Source organism: Jaculus jaculus, chromosome 5 (genome assembly GCF_020740685.1).
Source record: "Jaculus jaculus isolate mJacJac1 chromosome 5, mJacJac1.mat.Y.cur, whole genome shotgun sequence".
Lineage (NCBI taxonomy): Eukaryota > Metazoa > Chordata > Mammalia > Rodentia > Dipodidae > Jaculus > Jaculus jaculus.
The window spans coordinates 68445287-68464392 of NC_059106.1; the positions used below are offsets into that span (position 1 = coordinate 68445287).

At 48.7% G+C, this 19106-nt stretch overlaps 2 pseudogenes; both read right to left on the minus strand.

The window, feature by feature from the left end:
• Positions 1–5083: 5083 nt before the first annotated feature.
• On the minus strand, positions 5084–5365 carry LOC123460666 (annotated as a pseudogene).
• Positions 5366–7613: 2248 nt separating this feature from the next.
• On the minus strand, positions 7614–8329 carry LOC123460858 (annotated as a pseudogene).
• Between the last annotated feature and the right edge of the window lie 10777 nt (positions 8330–19106).

Sequence of the window (19106 nt, forward strand, 5' to 3'; positions counted from 1 at the left end):
GAATTCACTATGTAGTCTCAGGGTGGCCTCGAATTCATAGTGATGCCTCTGAGTGCTGGGATTAAAGGTGTGTGCCGCCACCCCTGGCTATCTATTCGTTTTTTTGTTTTTTGTTTTTTTTTTAATAATTAGTTAATTTGTAAGCAGAGGGAGAGAGAGAAAAAAATGGGAGGTCCAGGGCCTCTAACCACCGTAAAGAACTCCAGATGCATGCACCACTTTGCGCATCCAGCTTTTTGCATAGGTACTGGTGAATTGAACCTGGGTTTTTAGGCTTTATAGGCACTTTGCAGGCAAGCGCCTTGACCACTAGGCAGTCTCTCCAGCTCCGGCTTATGTATCCTCACACCCCCTCAGTAGGATGGAGAAGGGTCGAGCAGCTCATATGGGAGATTCTGACTAGCAAGGGTTTCAGGGAGCTAAAACTTGAAGCTTACTTAGTTCCAGGGATGGCCTGAGCTCTGGAAAAGGTTCACGCTGCAGCCATTGTCCACCAGGGGTCTCCAGATCACCACCTTGTTGTCCGTTTGGTTTTCAGAGTTGGAAGATAGACACACCTGGCTCCATAGAGGCCAGCCAGAGCCTGGACGTGTCCCCCTCCTCTAGTTAGGGTACCCCCACAAGACCTGAGAGCAAAGCTCATATGGCTGTCAGGCTAAGTGCCTGCCCCAGAACCTAACACACTGGAAGAGCCCATTGGTTAAGGATGTGTGGCACACATGCACTCCCTCCTGAGCTGTACAAGTTGACTGCAATGTCCCCCAACCAGCCCCTTTACTTCCCGAGCAGAGTCCAGAACCCCATCCCCTGACGTGACAGTCAGTTCCTTCTTGGCTCAGACTCCCAACCCCAGTGGAGTTTCCATATTCAGGTTACACCTTCTCGGGGAGGTTGCCCTCCCCTTACTTTTGCGCTGAGCATCCTGGTCCAAGAAGTGGTAGCAGCAGAGGCCTCCACAGCCGAAATCGTATTAAGTGAAATTAAAATAGTCTGCTAACAAGTAGTTCATTGTGGCTGGTGGGAGGCGGGGGTGCAGGAAAAGCACCCCCACCTCCCAGAGCTTAAGTGCTACCATGTGCTGTTCCTTGGAAGCCATCGCTGGTGGGAGGGGAGGCAGAGGAGGGAAGGGTGGAGGCAAGCGTGGAGACATGCTGTTACCGCTCCTGAGCCTTTGATGCCGGGGCCAGGCCTGACCCCAGGACAGCCGCTGGCCACTGCCGGGGGAGCCAGTGGGATGCAACACATTCCTGGGGGCAATTTACACTCTGGCAGGAGGAGAGGAAAGTTTCTACTGTGGGGAAGGAAGGTGGGGCGCTGAAGCAGAGGTTGGGGGGTAGGTGTTGTAAGAAGCCTTGGAAGGAGCCCAGGCAGCGCTGGGCTTTTTCTTGTACTTGGCTCCCTTAACCCAGCGTGAGTGGAGGCCTCCTCCAGGAAGCCTTCAGTGATGGAACCTCCACAAAGCACTCTCTTCTAAGTCAGGCTGTCATAGATTGGTCCAGGGGACGCAGGGAAGAGGCGGCTCTGCCCTGTTAGTTTTGTTCAAGACTGCTGGGCGCGAAGTCATCTCCAGCTGAGTTAGGCTAGAAGACGGCTGGGAGGACAATGCACATGGGCAGAGAGCGCACGTGAGTGTGGACAGACGTTATCCCGAGTGGCTGGGCGCCTGTGCTGGTGCGGCACCCCCAACCCACGCACTTCCCACTGAGCGCTCACAACACCTGGCTGCTCGTCCATGTGGCAGATGGGAAAGCTGCTGCACGAAGTAAATGGTAGGCTCAGGACTTGAACCAAAATAGTCGGGACTTGAACCTCTAGTTCATGTCACCTCTAGTTCACTGTGTACACTTCCTTGCACTTCTTGGGGAGCCTGTCACTGAATGAAGTTTTTTGTTTTTGTTTCCTTCATTTCTTCCTCCCTCCCTCTTTCCTTTCCTTTCCTTTCCTTTCCTTTCCTTTCCTTTCCTTTCCTTTCCTTTCCTTTCCCTGCCCTGCCCTGCCCTGCCCTGCCCTGCCCTGCCCTGCCCTGCCCTGCCCTGCCCTGCCCTGCCCTGCCCTGCCCTGCCCTGCCCTGCCCTGCCCTGCCCTGCCCTGCCCTGCCCTGCCCTGCCCTGCCCTGCCCTGCCCTGCCCTGCCCTGCCCTGCCCTGCCCTGCCCTGCCCTGCCCTGCCCTGCCCTGCCCTGCCCTGCCCTGCCCTGCCCTGCCCTGCCCTGCCCTGCCCTGCCCTGCCCTGCCCTGCCCTGCCCTGCCCTGCCCTGCCCTGCCCTGCCCTGCCCTGCCCTGCCCTGCCCTGCCCTGCCCTGCCCTGCCCTGCCCTGCCCTGCCCTGCCCTGCCCTGCCCTGCCCTGCCCTGCCCTGCCCTGCCCTGCCCTGCCCTGCCCTGCCCTGCCCTGCCCTGCCCTGCCCTGCCCTGCCCTGCCCTGCCCTGCCCTGCCCTGCCCTGCCCTGCCCTGCCCTGCCCTGCCCTGCCCTGCCCTGCCCTGCCCTGCCCTGCCCTGCCCTGCCCTGCCCTGCCCTGCCCTGCCCTGCCCTGCCCTGCCCTGCCCTGCCCTGCCCTGCCCTGCCCTGCCCTGCCCTGCCCTGCCCTGCCCTGCCCTGCCCTGCCCTGCCCTGCCCTGCCCTGCCCTGCCCTGCCCTGCCCTGCCCTGCCCTGCCCTGCCCTGCCCTGCCCTGCCCTGCCCTGCCCTGCCCTGCCCTGCCCTGCCCTGCCCTGCCCTGCCCTGCCCTGCCCTGCCCTGCCCTGCCCTGCCCTGCCCTGCCCTGCCCTGCCCTGCCCTGCCCTGCCCTGCCCTGCCCTGCCCTGCCCTGCCCTGCCCTGCCCTGCCCTGCCCTGCCCTGCCCTGCCCTGCCCTGCCCTGCCCTGCCCTGCCCTGCCCTGCCCTGCCCTGCCTTTCCTTTCCTCCTCCCTTTCTTCCTTCCCCCCTCTCTCTCTTCTTCTCTCCCTTCCTTTCTTCCTCACATAGCCCAGGCTGGCCTTGAACTTTCTTTCTTCTTTAAAAATTGTTTAAATTTATTTGTTTGAGAGAGAGAAAGAGGCAGATTGAGAGAGAAGGGCCTCTAGCCACTGCAAACAAACTCCAGACACTTGGATCACCTTGTGTTTCTGGCTTTTATGTAGGTGCTGGAGAATTGAACCTGGGTCCCTAGGCTTTGCAAGCAAGTGCCTTAACCACTAAGTCATCCCTCCAGCCCCCCTCTCTTCATAAATTTTTTAAAATTTATTTTGGCCTTGAACTTTCTAGGTAGTGAAGGATGACCTTAAACTTCTTCTTCTTTTTTTTTTTTTTTTTTTGAGGTAGGGTCTCACGCTAGCCCAGGCTTATCTGGAATTCACTATGTAGTCTCAGGGTGGCCTCAAACTCACAGTGATCCTCCTACCTCTGCCTCCTGAGTGCTGGGATTAAAGGTGTGCGCCACCACCCCCGGCTGACCTTAAGCTTCTGATCCACCTGTATCCATCTCCTGAATGCTGGCATTACTAAGCATGTGCTACCGCACTCAGCGTGTACTACTGTATTCAGTTCTATGTGGTGCTGAGGATCAAGCCCAGGCCTTCAAGCATGCCAGCCACGCACTCTTCAAATGGAGCTACAGCCCCAGTCCAAGTTTTATCCTTTAACATACTTTTTTTTTTTTTTTCTGGGGTGGGGGGAAGGAGATGGCTCAAGCAGGTAAAGATACTGGGATTCAATTCCCCAGTACCCATGTGAAGCCAGATGCACAAAGTGGCACAAGTATCTGGAGTTCATTTGCAGTAGCATGAGGCCCCGGTACACCCGTACTCTCTCTCTTTCTCTCTTCATCTCTCTGTTTGCAAATAAAAATTTTGTTTTTTGAGGTAGGGTCGTACTATAGCCCAGGCTGACCTAGGACCCACTATGCAGCCTAAATTAGTTTGAGCTCACAATGATCCTCCCACCACAGAATCCCAAGTCCTGGGACTAAAGGCATGCACCACCACAGCCGGCTCAAATAAAAAAATATTTTTAAAAAGTTTGCATGCATATGCGTGCATGGTATGTGTATGCATGTTTTTTATTTGTGTGTATATGTGTGTGTGCCTGTGGAGGTCAGATGTTGAAGTCAGGGCTGGAGAGCTGGCACAGCAGTTAAAGGTGTATGCTTGCAAAGCCTGCCAGCCAGGGTTTAATTGCCAGTACCCAAATAAGCCCAGATCCACAAAGTGGCATCTATCTTCCTTTGTAGTGGCAAGAAGCTTTGATGCACCCATTCTATTCCAGATCTTACGAATGTGGCTGAACTAGCTAGCCACATTACCCCCGAAGGCGGCCTGCCTGTACCTCCCCAGCACTGGGCTTACAGGCACTCACCACCACTCCTCGGTTTTATGTGCTGGAGACCCAAACTCAGGTCCTCACTGTACAGCAAGCATTTTACTGAGCTGTAACCTGGGCCCCTTTTCTCCTTGTGTGTGTACGTTTGTGTGTTCATGTGTAGGTGGAGGTACACGTATGTACACATGCATATGGAAGCCAGAGGACAATCTTTAATCCCAGCACTCGAGAGGCAGAAGTAGGAGGATCGCCATGAGTTCAAGGCCACCCTGAGAATACAGAGTGAATTGCAGGTCAGCCTGGGCTACAGTGAGACCCTAGCTCAAAAACCCAAAACCAAAACCAAAACCAAAACCAAACAAAAAAACAATAGTGAGCCGGGCGTGGTGGCGCACGCCTTTAATCCCAGCACTCGAGAGGCAGAGGTAGGAGGATCGCTGTGAGTTCGAGGCCCCCCTGAGACTCCATAGTGAATTGCAGGTCAGCCTGGGCTAGAGTGAGACCCTACCTTGAAAAAGAAAGAAAAAAAAAAAGAACAATAGTGCAAACCAAGCAAGTCCTGAAAAAGAGCACCTTGGTGACGACATTTATTGAATGACTGAAGAAAAACAAAAACGCCATTTAGCTTGAGAAGTTGTAAGCTGCAATAAACTCATTTCCGGTGAGGGAGCCCTTGGTTGGGGCTTAAGATCAACATGTCTGCAGGCTTCCTTCTCTGAACGTCTTGTCCATGTGAAGGGGCAATTGTACAGTCTCCTACTTTCTACTGGATAAACCTTTGTTTCAACTCTCAGTGGGCAACTAGTACGACACCATCTCCCCAGACACAGAGCTTTGGAATATTCCATTTTGTTGATTTCTATGTTTCTTCATCAATTGCTAGAATAGTCACAGTTCCTTCTACATCTCCCAGTATCCCAGTCAAGTGTTGGTCATGAGCGTGTAATCTGCCGCAGAGCTCCTGGTCATTTCTCATCTTCACATAAATCCATTCACCCAGGCTGAGCCTAATGAGCTCCAGGGGCTCTTTTACGGTGTTGGCAGTCTGTTGCTGATCGACATCGTTTGCCATGTTCCAAACCCTGCAACCCTCTGGTTGAATTTTTTACATAATTTTTTTAAAAATATTTTTTGGGGGCTGGAGGGATGGCTTAGCGGTTTAGGCATTTGCCTGTAAAGCCAAAGGACCCTGATTCGATTCCCCAGGACTCACGAAAGCCAGATGCACAAGGTGGTGCGTGTACCCGGAGTTTGTTTGCAGTGGCTCCAGGCCCTGGCACGCCCATTCTCTATCTATCCGCCTCTTTCTCTCTCTCTCTGTCCCTCTCAAATAAATGAATTTTAAAAAATTTTAAAAATATATTTTTTGGCTGGGTGTGGTGGCTCATGCCTTTAACTCCAGCACTTGGGAGGCAGAGGTAGGAGGATTGCTGTGAGTTCAAGGCCACCTCGAGACTACATAGTGAATTCCAGGTTAGCCTGAGCTAGAGTGAGACCTTATCTTGGAAAATCAAAAACAAACAGCAACAACAAAAAACAACCTTTTTTTTTTTTTCTTATTTACTTATTTGTGTGAGAGAGAGAGAGAGAGAGAGAGAGAGAGAGAGAGAGAGAGAGAGGCAGATAGAGAGTGAGGATGAGTGTTCCAGGACCTCCAACCACTGCAAATAAGCTCCAGACACACATGCCACCTGGTTTATGTGGGTACTGGGGAATTGAACCTGGATTTTTATGCTATGCAGGCAAGCAATTTAGCTGCTAAGACATCTCTCCAGCCCTTAAATATTTTTTAAAAGATAGTTTGGGCTGGGGAGATTCCTTAATGGTTAAGGCACTTAAGTGCAAAGCTAAAGGTCCCAGGTTCGATTCCCCAGGACCCATGTAAGCCAGCTGCACAAGGTGGTGCATGTGTGTGGAATTCATTTGCAATGGCTGAAAGCCCTGGTGCACCCATTCTCTCCCTCTCTCTGCTTTTCTCTCTCTCATAAATAAGTAAATAAAAATATCTTAAAGTTGGACGTGGTGGTGCATGCCTTTAATCCCAGCATTTGGGAGGCAGAAGTGGAGGATCACCCTGAGTTCAAGGCCACCCTGAGACTACCTGAGGTCAGCCTGGACTAGAGTGAAACCCTACCTCGAAAAACCAAATATATATATATTTGGGGGGTAGAGATGGATCAGCAGATAAGGCACTTGCCTGCAAAGCCTAATGACCCAAGTTTAATTCCCCAGTACCTACATAAAGCCCTTTGGCAGAGGCTAGAGGCCCTCGTGTATCCATTTTCTCTCTATCTGCCTCTTTCTCTCTCAAAAAAAAATTAAAATATTTTTATTTATTTAAGAGAGAGAGAGAGGGCTGGAGAGATGGCTTAGCGGTTAAGCGCTCGCCTGTGAAGCCTAAGGATGCTGGCTCGAGGCTCGGTTCCCCAGGTCCCACGTTAGCCAGATACACAAGGGGGCGCACGCATCTGGAGTTCTTTTGCAGAGGCTGGAAGCCCTGGCGCGCCCATTCTCTCTCTCTCTCCCTCTACCTGTCTTTCTCTCTGTGTCTGTCACTCTCAAATAAATAAATTAATTAATTAAAAAAGAGAGAGAGAGAGAGAGACAGAGAGAGAGATGGGCACACCAGGGCCTCCAACCACTGCAAATGCACTCCAGACACATGTACCAACCACCCTGTGCATCTGGCTTCACATGGGTACTGGGGGAATTGAACCTGGGTTCTTTGGCTTTGCCATCAAGCACCTTAACCATTAAACCATATCTCTAGCCCTTGATTTTTTTTTTTTAATTTCACAAAAATGTAAACCTTGCTGGGAATGGTGGCGCATACCTTTAATCCCAAAACTCAGGAGGCAGAGTTAGGAGGATCACTGTGAGTTTGAGGCCACCCTGAGACTACATAGTGAATTCCAGGTCAGCCTGGGCTAGAGTGAGACCGTACCTCAAAAAAGCAAACAAGCAAACAAACAAACAACAAAAAAAAGTAAACTCTGTTTGGATCTGTGGACATGAAGATGACCTTGACCCCACCTTACCTGACAGGAGCTTCTGCTCGTGGAGAAGAAAATGCAATGTAGAGAGAGAGGGAGGAGAGCAGAGGCTTTAAGAGGAGAGACATCCAAGTGTCAGCTCTGCTACTTTTAAGCTATGTGACGGTAGACGGCTGATTTGATTCTGGGCATGGTGTATACGGTAATTCTTTGATTGGGAGAGTGGACACTCTAGCAAAAAATTAAAAAAAAAAAAGAACGCAGAAGTACAAGCCAAAGGAGAATGACACTTCTCTTATAGCTTAGCAACATTTAGATGGAATAAAATTCAAATGCAGTCAACTCTGCTGTGATGAGGCTTTGGTTCAGCTCCCAAATCTCGATTGCTTGACGCAGTCTCCTATGAGAATACTCAGAAGGTGTCTTCTTAAACAACAAACCTATTTTTAGTGGTGGAGCTGCTCTTAGTCTCTGTGTCTGCACGGGACTGATAACCAAGCACTATCTTTGGAGGAAGTCCTAACCTTTCCTTGTATACCCTCCCTAAATGTGTAACAGCTTCTCTGTGTTCACATTCAGTCGTCCATATTGCTATCTTATCACCTTTAGCTCTAACATTAACAACGGCTCCACCTACATCATCACTATAGTCATCAAAAGATTCTCCAATAAGGCACAGTAGTGTCTCTAGCCAAAAGCGATCGAGATCACTTCATCTCTGCTGTTTGTTCAATGTAGTTAGCCATCGTCCTCCCCGTTTATTTTTCTCATCTTCCCACATAGGTTCAATACCATCCTTAAAAAGTGAGTAGTCACATCCAGGCATTAAATTACTAGATAACTGGATATGGTTGTATAGAACCCAAAAGTCGTCAACAGTATCAAACTTAGAGATCAGTCGAAGGTTTGCTTGCCAAGTTTTGCTTTTATCATTTTTAAAAAAACAGAGCGCCCACCTGTTCTGTAAAGGATGTTTAATATAGTGTTCTGGGTTAGCAACCTCCTGATTCGATTCTGTTTTTTCCTCTTCTGTAGGTGGGGGTTAGGAGTAGGGGTGGCTTCTGGTTCCACAGTCGCCAGTTTAGATCGATCTCCAGCTGATTTGAATAATGAGTTTTTATGTGGAAAATTGGAATGAGAATGCCTACCTTCCTGGCTGTTTTGAGGATAAAACAAGATGGGGTATGCGGGGACTGGAGAGATGGCTCAGTGGCTAAGGTGTTTGTCTGCAAAATCTAACAACCCAAGTTTGATTCCATTTCTGTCTCTCTCTCTGTTTTTCTTTTTTGTTCTTTTGAGGTAGGGTCTCACTCTAGTCTAGGCTGATCTGGAATTCACTATGGAGTCTCAGGGTGGCCTCGAACTCACAGTAATCCTCCTACCTCTTGAATGCTGGGATTAAAGGCATGCGCCACCACTCCCGGCTTCCCTGTCTCTCTTTTTTTAGAAGATTTATTTTTATTGATTTATTAGAGTCAGAGAGGAAGAGAGGGAGAGAGAATATGTGTGAGAATGGATGTGCCAGGACCTCTAGTCAGTGTAAACGAACTCCAGACACATGCACCATGCTCATCTGGCTTATGTGGGACCTGGAAAATAGAACCTGGGTCCTTGAGCTTTGTAGACATGGGCCTTAACTGCTAAGCCATTTCTCCACCCCCTCTCTGCCTCTCTTCTATCTCTCTGTGCTTGCAAATAAATAAGTAAAAATATATTTTTAACTTTATTTGACAGAGAAGGAGAGAGAGAGAGAGAGAGAGAGAGAGAGAGAGAGAGAGAGAGAGAATGGGCCTCTAGCCACCTCAAATGAACTCCAGATGCTTGTGTCCTCTTGTGCATCTGGCTGACGTGGGTCCTGGGGAATCGAACCTGGGTCCTTTGTCTTCTCAGGCAAATGTCTTAATCACTAAGTCATCCCTCCAGCCCCAATAACAATATCTTTTAAACAGTGTATGCAACCGCTTCTTGGCCTTTTGGCTGAGATCAAATGTAAAAAGTGTATGCAAATTTCCTGACATATACTGAGTATTCCCCAACTGGCATCCTTATAGGGAACTGTCTTGCTAAACCACTGTGAGTGGATATATGAAGTAGGAACACTTCTGTGTTATTCACCACTGTCTCCCCAAGCACAACTTTTCATTGTAAAGCATGAGTTTAATAAATGTTCACTGATTAGGCACTGACTGTTAGTATGGGCTTGTAGAAAGGGCAATGTGAAGCCAGGCGTGGTAGCACACGTCTTTAATCCCAGCTCTGTGAGTCTAAGTCTAGCCTGAGTTACAGAGTTCCAGGTCAGTTCTGGCTAGAGTGAAACCATACCTCCCCAGAATTTTGGGAGGATCGCCAAGAGTTTGAGGCTAGCCTAAGATTACAGAGTGATTCCAGGTCAGCCTGGGCTAAAGCAAGACAGTAATTCAAAAAACAAAACAAAACAAAAAACCAAGAAACCTGAAAGGAGTGGGTCTGGGAAGATGACTTAATGGTTAAAGGCACTTGTTTGCCAAGTCCATCAGTCCAGGTTCAATTCCCAAACCACCCATGTAAGCCAAACACACAAAAAAGTGGCACAATTGGACTGGAGGCCCGCTCCATGAGAGGGAATACATCCCTGACACTGAAAACTTAAAACAGGGGTAGTCATGAGCCCTAGGGGTGTAACATCTGCAGATGTCTGGATAAGTATATATACTATGCTCATCAAACTGCCCAGTAAGCACTTCTCTTAATGTTCATACCCTTATATTAATGCTACTCTCACTTTTGGTAGAGAATCTTCTCTTTTCAAATGGCAGTGACCTTGGGATGATTCAGAAGGCATCACGGTGCTGGAAAGAAGTGACAGGAGTGCTCAGTACTGAAATATCTCTATCATGCCTTCCAAGACTCAGGATCTACTGCAGAAGAGGAGGCGGAAAGAATGTAAGAGCCAAAAGAAGGGTAGGACTACTTACAACGTGCTCCCCCCCAACACAAAATGGCCTGGATATCCATGACCTCACAGTGCCTGACATTACCTACACAAGACCATCATAATAGGAGGGAAAGATCATGACATCAAAATAAAAGCCTGATTGAGAGGTGGAGGGAACATGATGGAGAATGGAATTTCAAAGGGGAAAGTGGGGAGGGAGGGCATTACCATGGGATTTTTTGTTGTTGTTGTTTATTATTATTTATTTATTTGCAAGTGACAGACAGAGAGAGAAAGAGACAGTTAGAGAGAGAGAGAATGGGCATGCCAGGGCATCCAGCCACTGCAAACAAACTCCAGACGCGTGTGCCCCCTTGTGCATCTGGCTAACGTGGGTTCTGGGGAATCCGGCCTCGAATCAGGGTCCTTAGGCTTCACAGGCAAGCGCTTAACCACTAAGCCATCTCTCCAGCCCGCCATGGGATATTTTTTATAATCATGGAAGTTGTGAATAAAAATTTGAAAAAAAAAAGTGGCACAAATGTCTGGCATTCATTTGAAGAGGAAAGAGGCCTTTCTTGGTAGGTGCGTATGTGCAGGCATGTGCCCACACATCAAAAAATAGATGAAAATTTAAGGTATTTTTATTTATTTATTTATTTACTTTTGTTTTTTCAAGGTAGGGTCTTGCTCTAGTCCAGGCTGACCTGTAATTCACTCTGTAGTCTCACGCTGGCCTTGAACTAACAGCAATCCTCCTACCTCTGCCTCCCGAGTGCTGGCATTAAAGGCATGTACCACCATGCCCGGCTATTTGTTTACTTAAAGGGTTTTTTAGAGGTAGGGTTTTGCTCTAGCCTGGGCTGACCTGGAATTCACTATGGAGTCTCAGGGTGGCCTCAAACTCAGGGTGATCCTCCTAACTCTGCCTCTTGGGTGCTGGGATTAAAGGCTTGTGCCACCATGTCTGGCTATTTATTTATTTGTGTGTATGTGTGTGTGAGAGAGAGGGAGAGAGAGCCATAGAGAGAGAAGGCACACCAGTCCTTCTTGTTGCTACAAACCAACTCCAGATTTGATTTTATTTGGGTACTGAGAATGGAACCCAGGCTGGCAGACTTTGCAAGCAAATTCCTTTAATCACTGAGCCATCTCCTCAGCTCTAATATTTTTATTTTTATTTTTAAAAGGGGCTAGAGAGATTGCTCATTGGTTAGGGTGCTTGCCTGCAAAGCCTAAGGGCCTAGGTTCAATTCCCCAGTACCCATATAAAGCCATATGCACAAAGTGGAGTTAGTTTGGATTGGCCCTGGTGCATCTCTCTCTCTCTCTCTCTCTCTCTCTGCCTCTTGCTTTCTCTTACTCTCTCTCTCTCAAATAAATATATAAAATATTTTTTAAAATAAAAGAGGAACCTGGCATGGTGGCGCACACCTTTAATCCTAGCACTCAGGAGGCAAAGGCAGGTAGATCTCTGAGTTTGACGCCAGGCTGGGACTGCATAGTGAATTCCAGGTCAGCCTGGGCTAGAGTGACACCCTACCACAGAAAACCAAAAAAGGAAATAAATGAATAAATGAGAGCAATGTATGGGCAGGTCCACAGGACACATAATTTTGGAGGCTCAGTACTTAAAATGTGGACCCCTTTGTTCAGAAATTGTTAGGAATTTTGAGCAGGAGAGATGGCTTAGCAGTTAAGGCGCTTGCCTGCAAAGCCAAATGACCCAGTTATGATTCCCCAGGACCCATGTAAGCCAGATGCAAAAGGGGCACATGTGTCTGGGATTCATTCGCAGGGGCTAGAGACCCCGGCGTGCATATTCTCTCTGTCTGTCTCTCTTCTCCCTATCTTTCTACTTGCAAATAAATAAATAATTATAGAAAAGAAACTGGGGCTGGAGAGATGGCTTAGCGGTTAAGTGCTTGCCTGTGAAGCCTAAGGACCCTGGTTCAAGGCTCGATTCCCCAGGACCCACTTTAGCCAGATGCACAGGGGGGCGCATGCGTCTGGAGTTAGTTTGCAGTGACAGGAGGCCCTGGCGCACCATTATCTCTCTTTCTCTCTCTCTGTCTCTTTCTCTCTCTGTCTGTCGCTCTCAAATAAAATAAATAAAAACGAACAAAAACTATTTAAAAGAAGAGAAATTGTTATGAGTTTTGGCATGACTAGCAGAGCATTAAAGCAAGCCCATGTGCATGGGGAACACTGCAGAAGCCATGAAGCTGCTCCTGGCCTCTGCTTGCTTGTGGAATACCATTTCCCTTCAGCCCACCCCCCAGAACAACTGCCCACTTGTTGGGGAGCACGTAGGGCCGGCTCCAGGGAAGGCGAAGAGAGGAAGAGTTGCTCAGTGTGGACAGGCCAGGAGCAAGCAGAGGGAGTGACCAATGACCAGCAGATCACTCCCCCAAGAAGGCCCTCCAGTGCCAGGGGCATGCCTCAGAGCCCCCTCTGCCTTTCATATCCCCAGGTCCTCACCCCTCCCACCAGGCCACTGGGTGGTCTGGGCACATGTGGTCACATTTAGATGTTGATTGAAGCAAAATTGTTATAAGATTAGAACAGTTAAGGCAACTTTAATTTCCACTGCATTACTGGGATTTTTGAAAATGGAGCTGAGAGATCCCCTGGGGTGGAAGGGGGGGGGGATGGTGCCCCCCCCCCCATGCAGAAGGGGTATCCATTTCCTCATCTCTGGAGGAGTGGCCCCTGGCAACCAAAATGGAGAAGGGGGAAAGCTAGACAAAGGGAAGGACTTCCCAGGACTCTCAGAAGGAGGAGTCCAGTCTTCTAGCAGATGTGGGAATCAGGGGCGGGCCCTGGTGCAACAGGAATTTATCAGCACCGCACCCCTCACTGGACTATTTGCATGCCCCTGGCCACACATCTGTGCAAACATCCCTCTGCTCAGCTTGCCAGACAGAAGGGTGGCAAATGGAAGGGTCCCATCTAGGTCCCTCCACAGTCTCCAGCTGAGGTGGCCGGAACTGGAGGGGTTTTCTTACCGGTAGAACAAGGCAGATGTTTGGAAGGAACGGAAAAGCCGTGGTAATAGTAGTAAGGATTACTAACTCATACTGTGGTTAAATGTTGATGATGATGATTGCTTCTCAACCTTGATTACCTCTGAGCTATTACTATGTGCCAGACTTCTCTACTAAGTATTCCCTTTCTCTTTCTCGCTCTCTCTCTCTTTTAAAAAGTTTGTTTATTTTTATTTATTTGAGAGTGACAGAGAGAGACAGAAAGAGAGAGAGAGAGAGAGAGAGAGAGAGAGAGAGAGAGAGAGAGAGGGAGGGAGGGAGAGAGAGAGAGGGAGGGAGAGAGAGAGAGAGGGAGGGAGAGAGAGAGAGAGGGAGGGAGAGAGAATGGGCACACCAGGGCCTCCAGCCACTGTAAGAGAACTCCATATGCATGCACTACCTTGTGCATCTGGTTTATGTGGGTCCTGAGGAACTGAGCCTCGAACTGGGTCCTTAAGCTTCACAGGCAAGTGCTTAACTGCTAAGCCATCTCTCCAGCCCTCTCTTTTTGTTTTTATGAGGCAGGGTCTTGCTCTAGGTGAGGCTGACCTGGAATTCAGTATGTAGTCTCAGGCTAGCCTCAAACTCACTGCAGTCTTTCTACTTCCACTTCCTGAGTGCTGGGACACAGGTTCAATTCCCCAGTACCCATATAAAGCCATATGCACAAAGTGGCACATGTGTCTGGGGTTAGTTTGCAGTGGCTAGAAGCCCTGGTGCACCCATTTTTTTTCTCTCTCTCTCTCTGCCTCTTATTTTCTCTTACTCTCTCACAAATAAATATATAAAATATTAAAAAAATATAAAAGAGGAACCTGTTGTAGTGGCACATGCCTTTAATCCTAGCACTCAGGAGGCAAAGGTAGGTGGATTGTTGTGAGTTTGAGGCCAGCCTGGGACTACACGGCATGCCCTACCATGCCCAGCCTCTCTCCCTCCTCTCTGGTTTATTTGTTTGTTTGTTAGGGAGAGAAAGAAAGAGAGAGAGACAGAGAGAGAGAGAGAGAGAGAGAGAATGGGGTTCACTGGGGCCTCTAGCCACTGCAAACAAACTCCAGATGCATGTGCTACCTTGTGTCTCTGGCATTGTGTGGCTACTGAGGAATCGAACCCATGTCCTTAGGTTTTGCAGGCAAGCTCTTTAATCACTAAACCATCTCTCCAGCCCTCTCTCTCTGGTTTAAATGGCATTCATTTCTCAGAGCTCTGAAGGCTGGAAGTCTGAGATTGGTATGAAGATCTTGCTTTACAGACTAATTCCTCCTTGTATCTTGTGTGGTAGAGACAACTTTCGACCTCTTTTTTTCGAGGTAGGGTTTCACTCTGGTCCAAGCTGACCTGGAATTCACTGTGGAGTCTCAGGGTGGCCTCGAACTCATGGTGATCCTCCTACCTCTGTCTCCCAAGTGCTGGGATTAAAGACGTGCGCCACCACACCTGGCCTCTTTCAACCTCTTCTAAAAGCCCCTGTAGCTAGTGCTTTAGAGGAAGATTTGGGGAGCCAGCTCCTTCCTTCCCAGCTGGGTGGCCATGGATGAGCCAGGTAACAGAGTGCCCAAGGAGCTCTGTGAAGATCCAGGAAGGCAGCATGAGCCTCCATTTTCACATCTGCAAAGTGGGGGTCGTAACAGTATCAGCCTCACTACTGTTGTAAGGATTAAACTAGTCAACCAGGTAAAGCGCTCGGGCCCTGAGGTTTAGCTGTTGTCATTAGGGATGGCCTCTGTAGTCATTTTTCTTTTAAAGAGGAGGAATTTGAGGTTTTGAGAAACGAGGTCACTTGCCCGCAGTCAGAGAGGCAGCACTGGGCTCCAAACCCAGGTCGGCTTGACTCCTTTGGCCCACTCTCTGAACCACGAGGGTGGTGCCAGCACAAGCACTGCCAGGGGCTGGCAAGGAAGGTTACATGCCTCGCCTTGTTCGGCTCAACCACCTACTCCATTTGATCACCAGAGGCTGACCAAAGATGGAAGCCTCTGACAAGTGGGCTAGGCCACTTGACCTAGCCCAGAGGTGACCTTTGGGGCAGTCAGTGGTCCCTGGCTCTCAGACATTGGCTGCCATTAGCTCAGTAAGTGGACAAGGGATGACAGCCCTGAGGCCTGAGTAGCTGGGGCTCGCCTGAGGTGGGAGAAGATCTTTATGACCAGTGACAACCAGGGGCCACAGCATCTGGCAAGAGAGCAGAGTCCAGGCTGCAGGCCACTGGGCAAGGGAGCCATTGGGAATGGTGTGTGGCACTGTGAGCTAGGCCTGAGGACCTCAGGAAGGGTGGAGGGGGCGAGTTGGGAGACTCACGGGTAGGATCCGAGCTGGGGGCCGACTCAGTTTGCATTTTTTTGTTTTATTTATTTATTTGAGAGAGATAGACATAGAGAGAAAGAGGCAGAGAGAGAGAGAGAGAGAGAGATAATGGGTGCATCAGGGCCTCCAGCCACTGCAGAACTACAGATGCTTGAGCCCCCTTGTGCATCTGGCTAACGTGGGTCCTGGGGAATCGAGCCTTGAACCAGGGTTCTTAGGCTTCACAGGCAAGCACTTAATCGCTAAGCCATCTCTCCAGCCCAGTTTGCATTTTTAATTGTATTTAAAATAACTTTTTTTGTTGTTTTATTTTTATTTATTTGAGAGCAACAGACAAAGAGAGAAAGAGGCAGACAGAGAGAGAATGGGTGCACCAGGGCCTCCAGCCACTGCAAACAACTCCAGATGCATGCGCTACTTGTGCATCTGGCTTACGTGGGTCCTGGGGAATTGAGCCTCGAACCAGGGTCCTTAGGCTTCACAGGTAAGCGCTTAACTGCTAAGCCATCTCCTCAGCCCTAATTGTATTTTTTTTTTCTAATTGTATTTTTTAAAAGATTTATTTATTTGAGAGTGATAGAGAGAGGGGCAGATAGATAGAGAGAGGGAATGGGTGTGCCAGGGCCTCTAGCCACTGCAAATGAACTCCAGATGTATGTGTCACCTTGCGCATCTGGCTTACATGGCTATGGAGGAATTGAACCTGGGTCATTAGGCTTTGCAGACAAGTACCTTAAATGCTAAGCCATATCTCCAGCCATTTATTTATTTATTTATTTTGTTTTTGTTTTTCAAGGTAAGGTCTCACTCTAGCCCAGGCTGACCTGGAATTCACTATGTAGTCTCAGGGTGGCCTCGAACTCATGATGATCCTCCTACCTCTGCCTCCCTAGTGCTGGGATTAAAGGCGTGTGCCACCATGCCTGGCTTCTTAATTTACTTTTTTATTGCCATCTTCCATAGTTATAGACAATAACCCATGGTAATTCCCTCCCTCCCTCCACTTTCCCCTTTGCAACTCCACTCTCCATCATACTCCTTGCTCCTTTCAATCAATATCTTTTATTTTGATGTCACCATCTTTTCCTCCTCTTATGATGGTCTTGTGTAGGTAGTGTCAGACACTGCAAAGTCATGGATATCCAGGCCATTTTGTGTCTGGAGGAGAATGTTGTAAGGAGTCCTATCCTTCCTTTGGCTCTTACATTCTTTCTGCTGCCTCTTTAGCAATGAATCCTGAACCTTGGAAGGTATGGTAGATATTTCAATGCTGAGCACTCCTCTGTCACTTCTTACCACCATGGTGCCTTCTGAGTCATCCCAAGGTCATTGCCATCTGAAAAGGGAAGCTTCATTAACCAAAAGTGAGAGTAGCCTTAATATATGGGTATGAACATTAAGAGAAGTGCTTACTGGACAGTTTGGTGAGCATAGTATATACATTTAGCCAGACAGCAGCAGACGTTACACCCCTAGGGCTCATGACTACCCCTGTTGTAGGTTTTCAGTATCAGGGATGTATTCTCTCCCATGGATTGGTCCTCTAGTTCAATTAGAGAGCAGTAGGTTTCCTCCATAACAGATGTGTCACTATTGCACCTGTTGGCTCATTTGGCTTGGCTGGCCAAATTTAAGGCTTGCAGTGTCCACTGTTGAGTATTTCCATAATTCTCTCTCTACCATTGAACTGCATGCAGCATAGCTTTCTGTCAGCTGATCTACATGGAGGAGGTTTTTCAGCTCAGCTCCAGCAGGATTTCTCAGTGACCTTACAGCCCAAGTATGAGAAGTCTTCAGCAATAGGGTCTTACCATCTATTCCTGGTGGGAAACCAAGAGCCTCAGCAATGGCCTGTAATGTTTTGGGGACATCAGAGACCTTTCTGGCCAACAAGCTCACTGGAAGGTATCCCATCCTTGGCACTGAAAATTTTTCTAGTAGCAATCAATGGTGTTCTATTGCCCAAAAGAGTAGGTTTCCATATGACTTATTCATATCTTCTTAGATTTACTTATTTATTTATTTATTTTTTTTTTGAGGTAGGGTCTCACTTTAGCTCAGGCTGACCTGGAATTCACTAAATAGTTTCAGGGTGGCCTCAAACTCATGGCGATCCTCCTACCTCTGCCTTCTGAGTGATGAGATGAATGGCATGCACCACCATGCCCAGGTACCCTCTTAGATTTTGATTAGTCCTTCCCTACCTTCCCTTTAATCAATCTCTTCCCCTGACCTCATTTAGTCATTTACACCCCCATTATTCTGTTCTACTTACATATATGCAATACCATTCTATTAAGTCCCCCCTCCCTCCCTTTCTTTTCCCTTTATATCCTCTTTCTAGCTTATTGGCCTCTGCTATTGAGTTTTATTCCAACTCACATAGAAGTCCAATCATTTGTACTTAAAAAAATTATTTATTCATTATTATTTTTTATTAACAACTTCCCTGATTGTAAACAACATCCCATGGTAATTCCCTCCCTCCCCCCACTTTCCCATTTGAAACTCCATTCTCCATCATATCCCCTCCCCCTCTCAATCAGTCTCTCTTTATTTTGATGTCATGATCTTTTCCTCCTATTATGATGGTCTTGTGTAGGTAGTGTCAGGCACTGTGAGGTCATGGACATCCAGGCCATTATGTGTCTGGGGGGAGCACGTTCTAAGGAGTCCTACCCTTCCTTTGGCTCTTACATTCTTTCTGCCACCTCTTCCACAAAATTATTTATTTATTTATTAGAACAGTAGAGGGGGAAAGGGAGAGAAAGAGAGAAAGAAAATGGGCATACCAGGGCCTCCAGTCACTGCAAACAAACTCCAGCCACATGTACCACCTTGTGCACTGGCTTACTTTGGTCCTGGGGAATCAAACCGAGGTCCTTTGGCTTTGCAGGCAAACGCTTTAACCACTAAGCCATCTCTCCAGCCCTCAGTTTGTATTTGGCCAGGGTTTGTGTGCATAGCCCACCCACGGAGTCTCTTCCCCAGCAGTGTGCCCCTGACTTGCCTTTTCCACTGACCCAGCCGAGTGTTCTATGTGGATTAACAGCAGTTTATGAGAGCCTTTCAGATGAGAAAACGTAGTCATGAGAGGGCATGTGGCTGGTGAGTGGTGGTGCATGAGTTTGAACCCAGGTATTCATGGTGTCACTGTTCGTCCCTGCTGCTTAGCTCCCATCCCCTCCCTGAGACCTCAGCTCTCATCCAACTCCCATGCATGGCCTGGGTTTCAAACCAGCTGTGGGTGAACACCCCGACTATCCACTTCCTGCCAGTGTCCTCTTAGCTACACTGCTGTCCAGCCCCCCCCAACCTTCCTCAGGCAGGGCCCCAGCCTGTTTCGCTAAGGGCTACACTATAGACCCCTGGCAAGTCCCCAATTTGAGGGGTGGGATGGAGTAGTCCCAGGCTCTGGGGGTGGGTGAAGGCGAGAGGCCCCACTGAGGAGTGGCGGGGCTGGTGTGTACCTTGGCAGGGGGACAGCAAAGTGGGAGGCCCTTGGAGGGCAGGCAGAAGGAGGGGAAAGGAGCCGTAGAGAATCCTGGGCTCTCCCTGCTCGTTTTCTGGACCTGA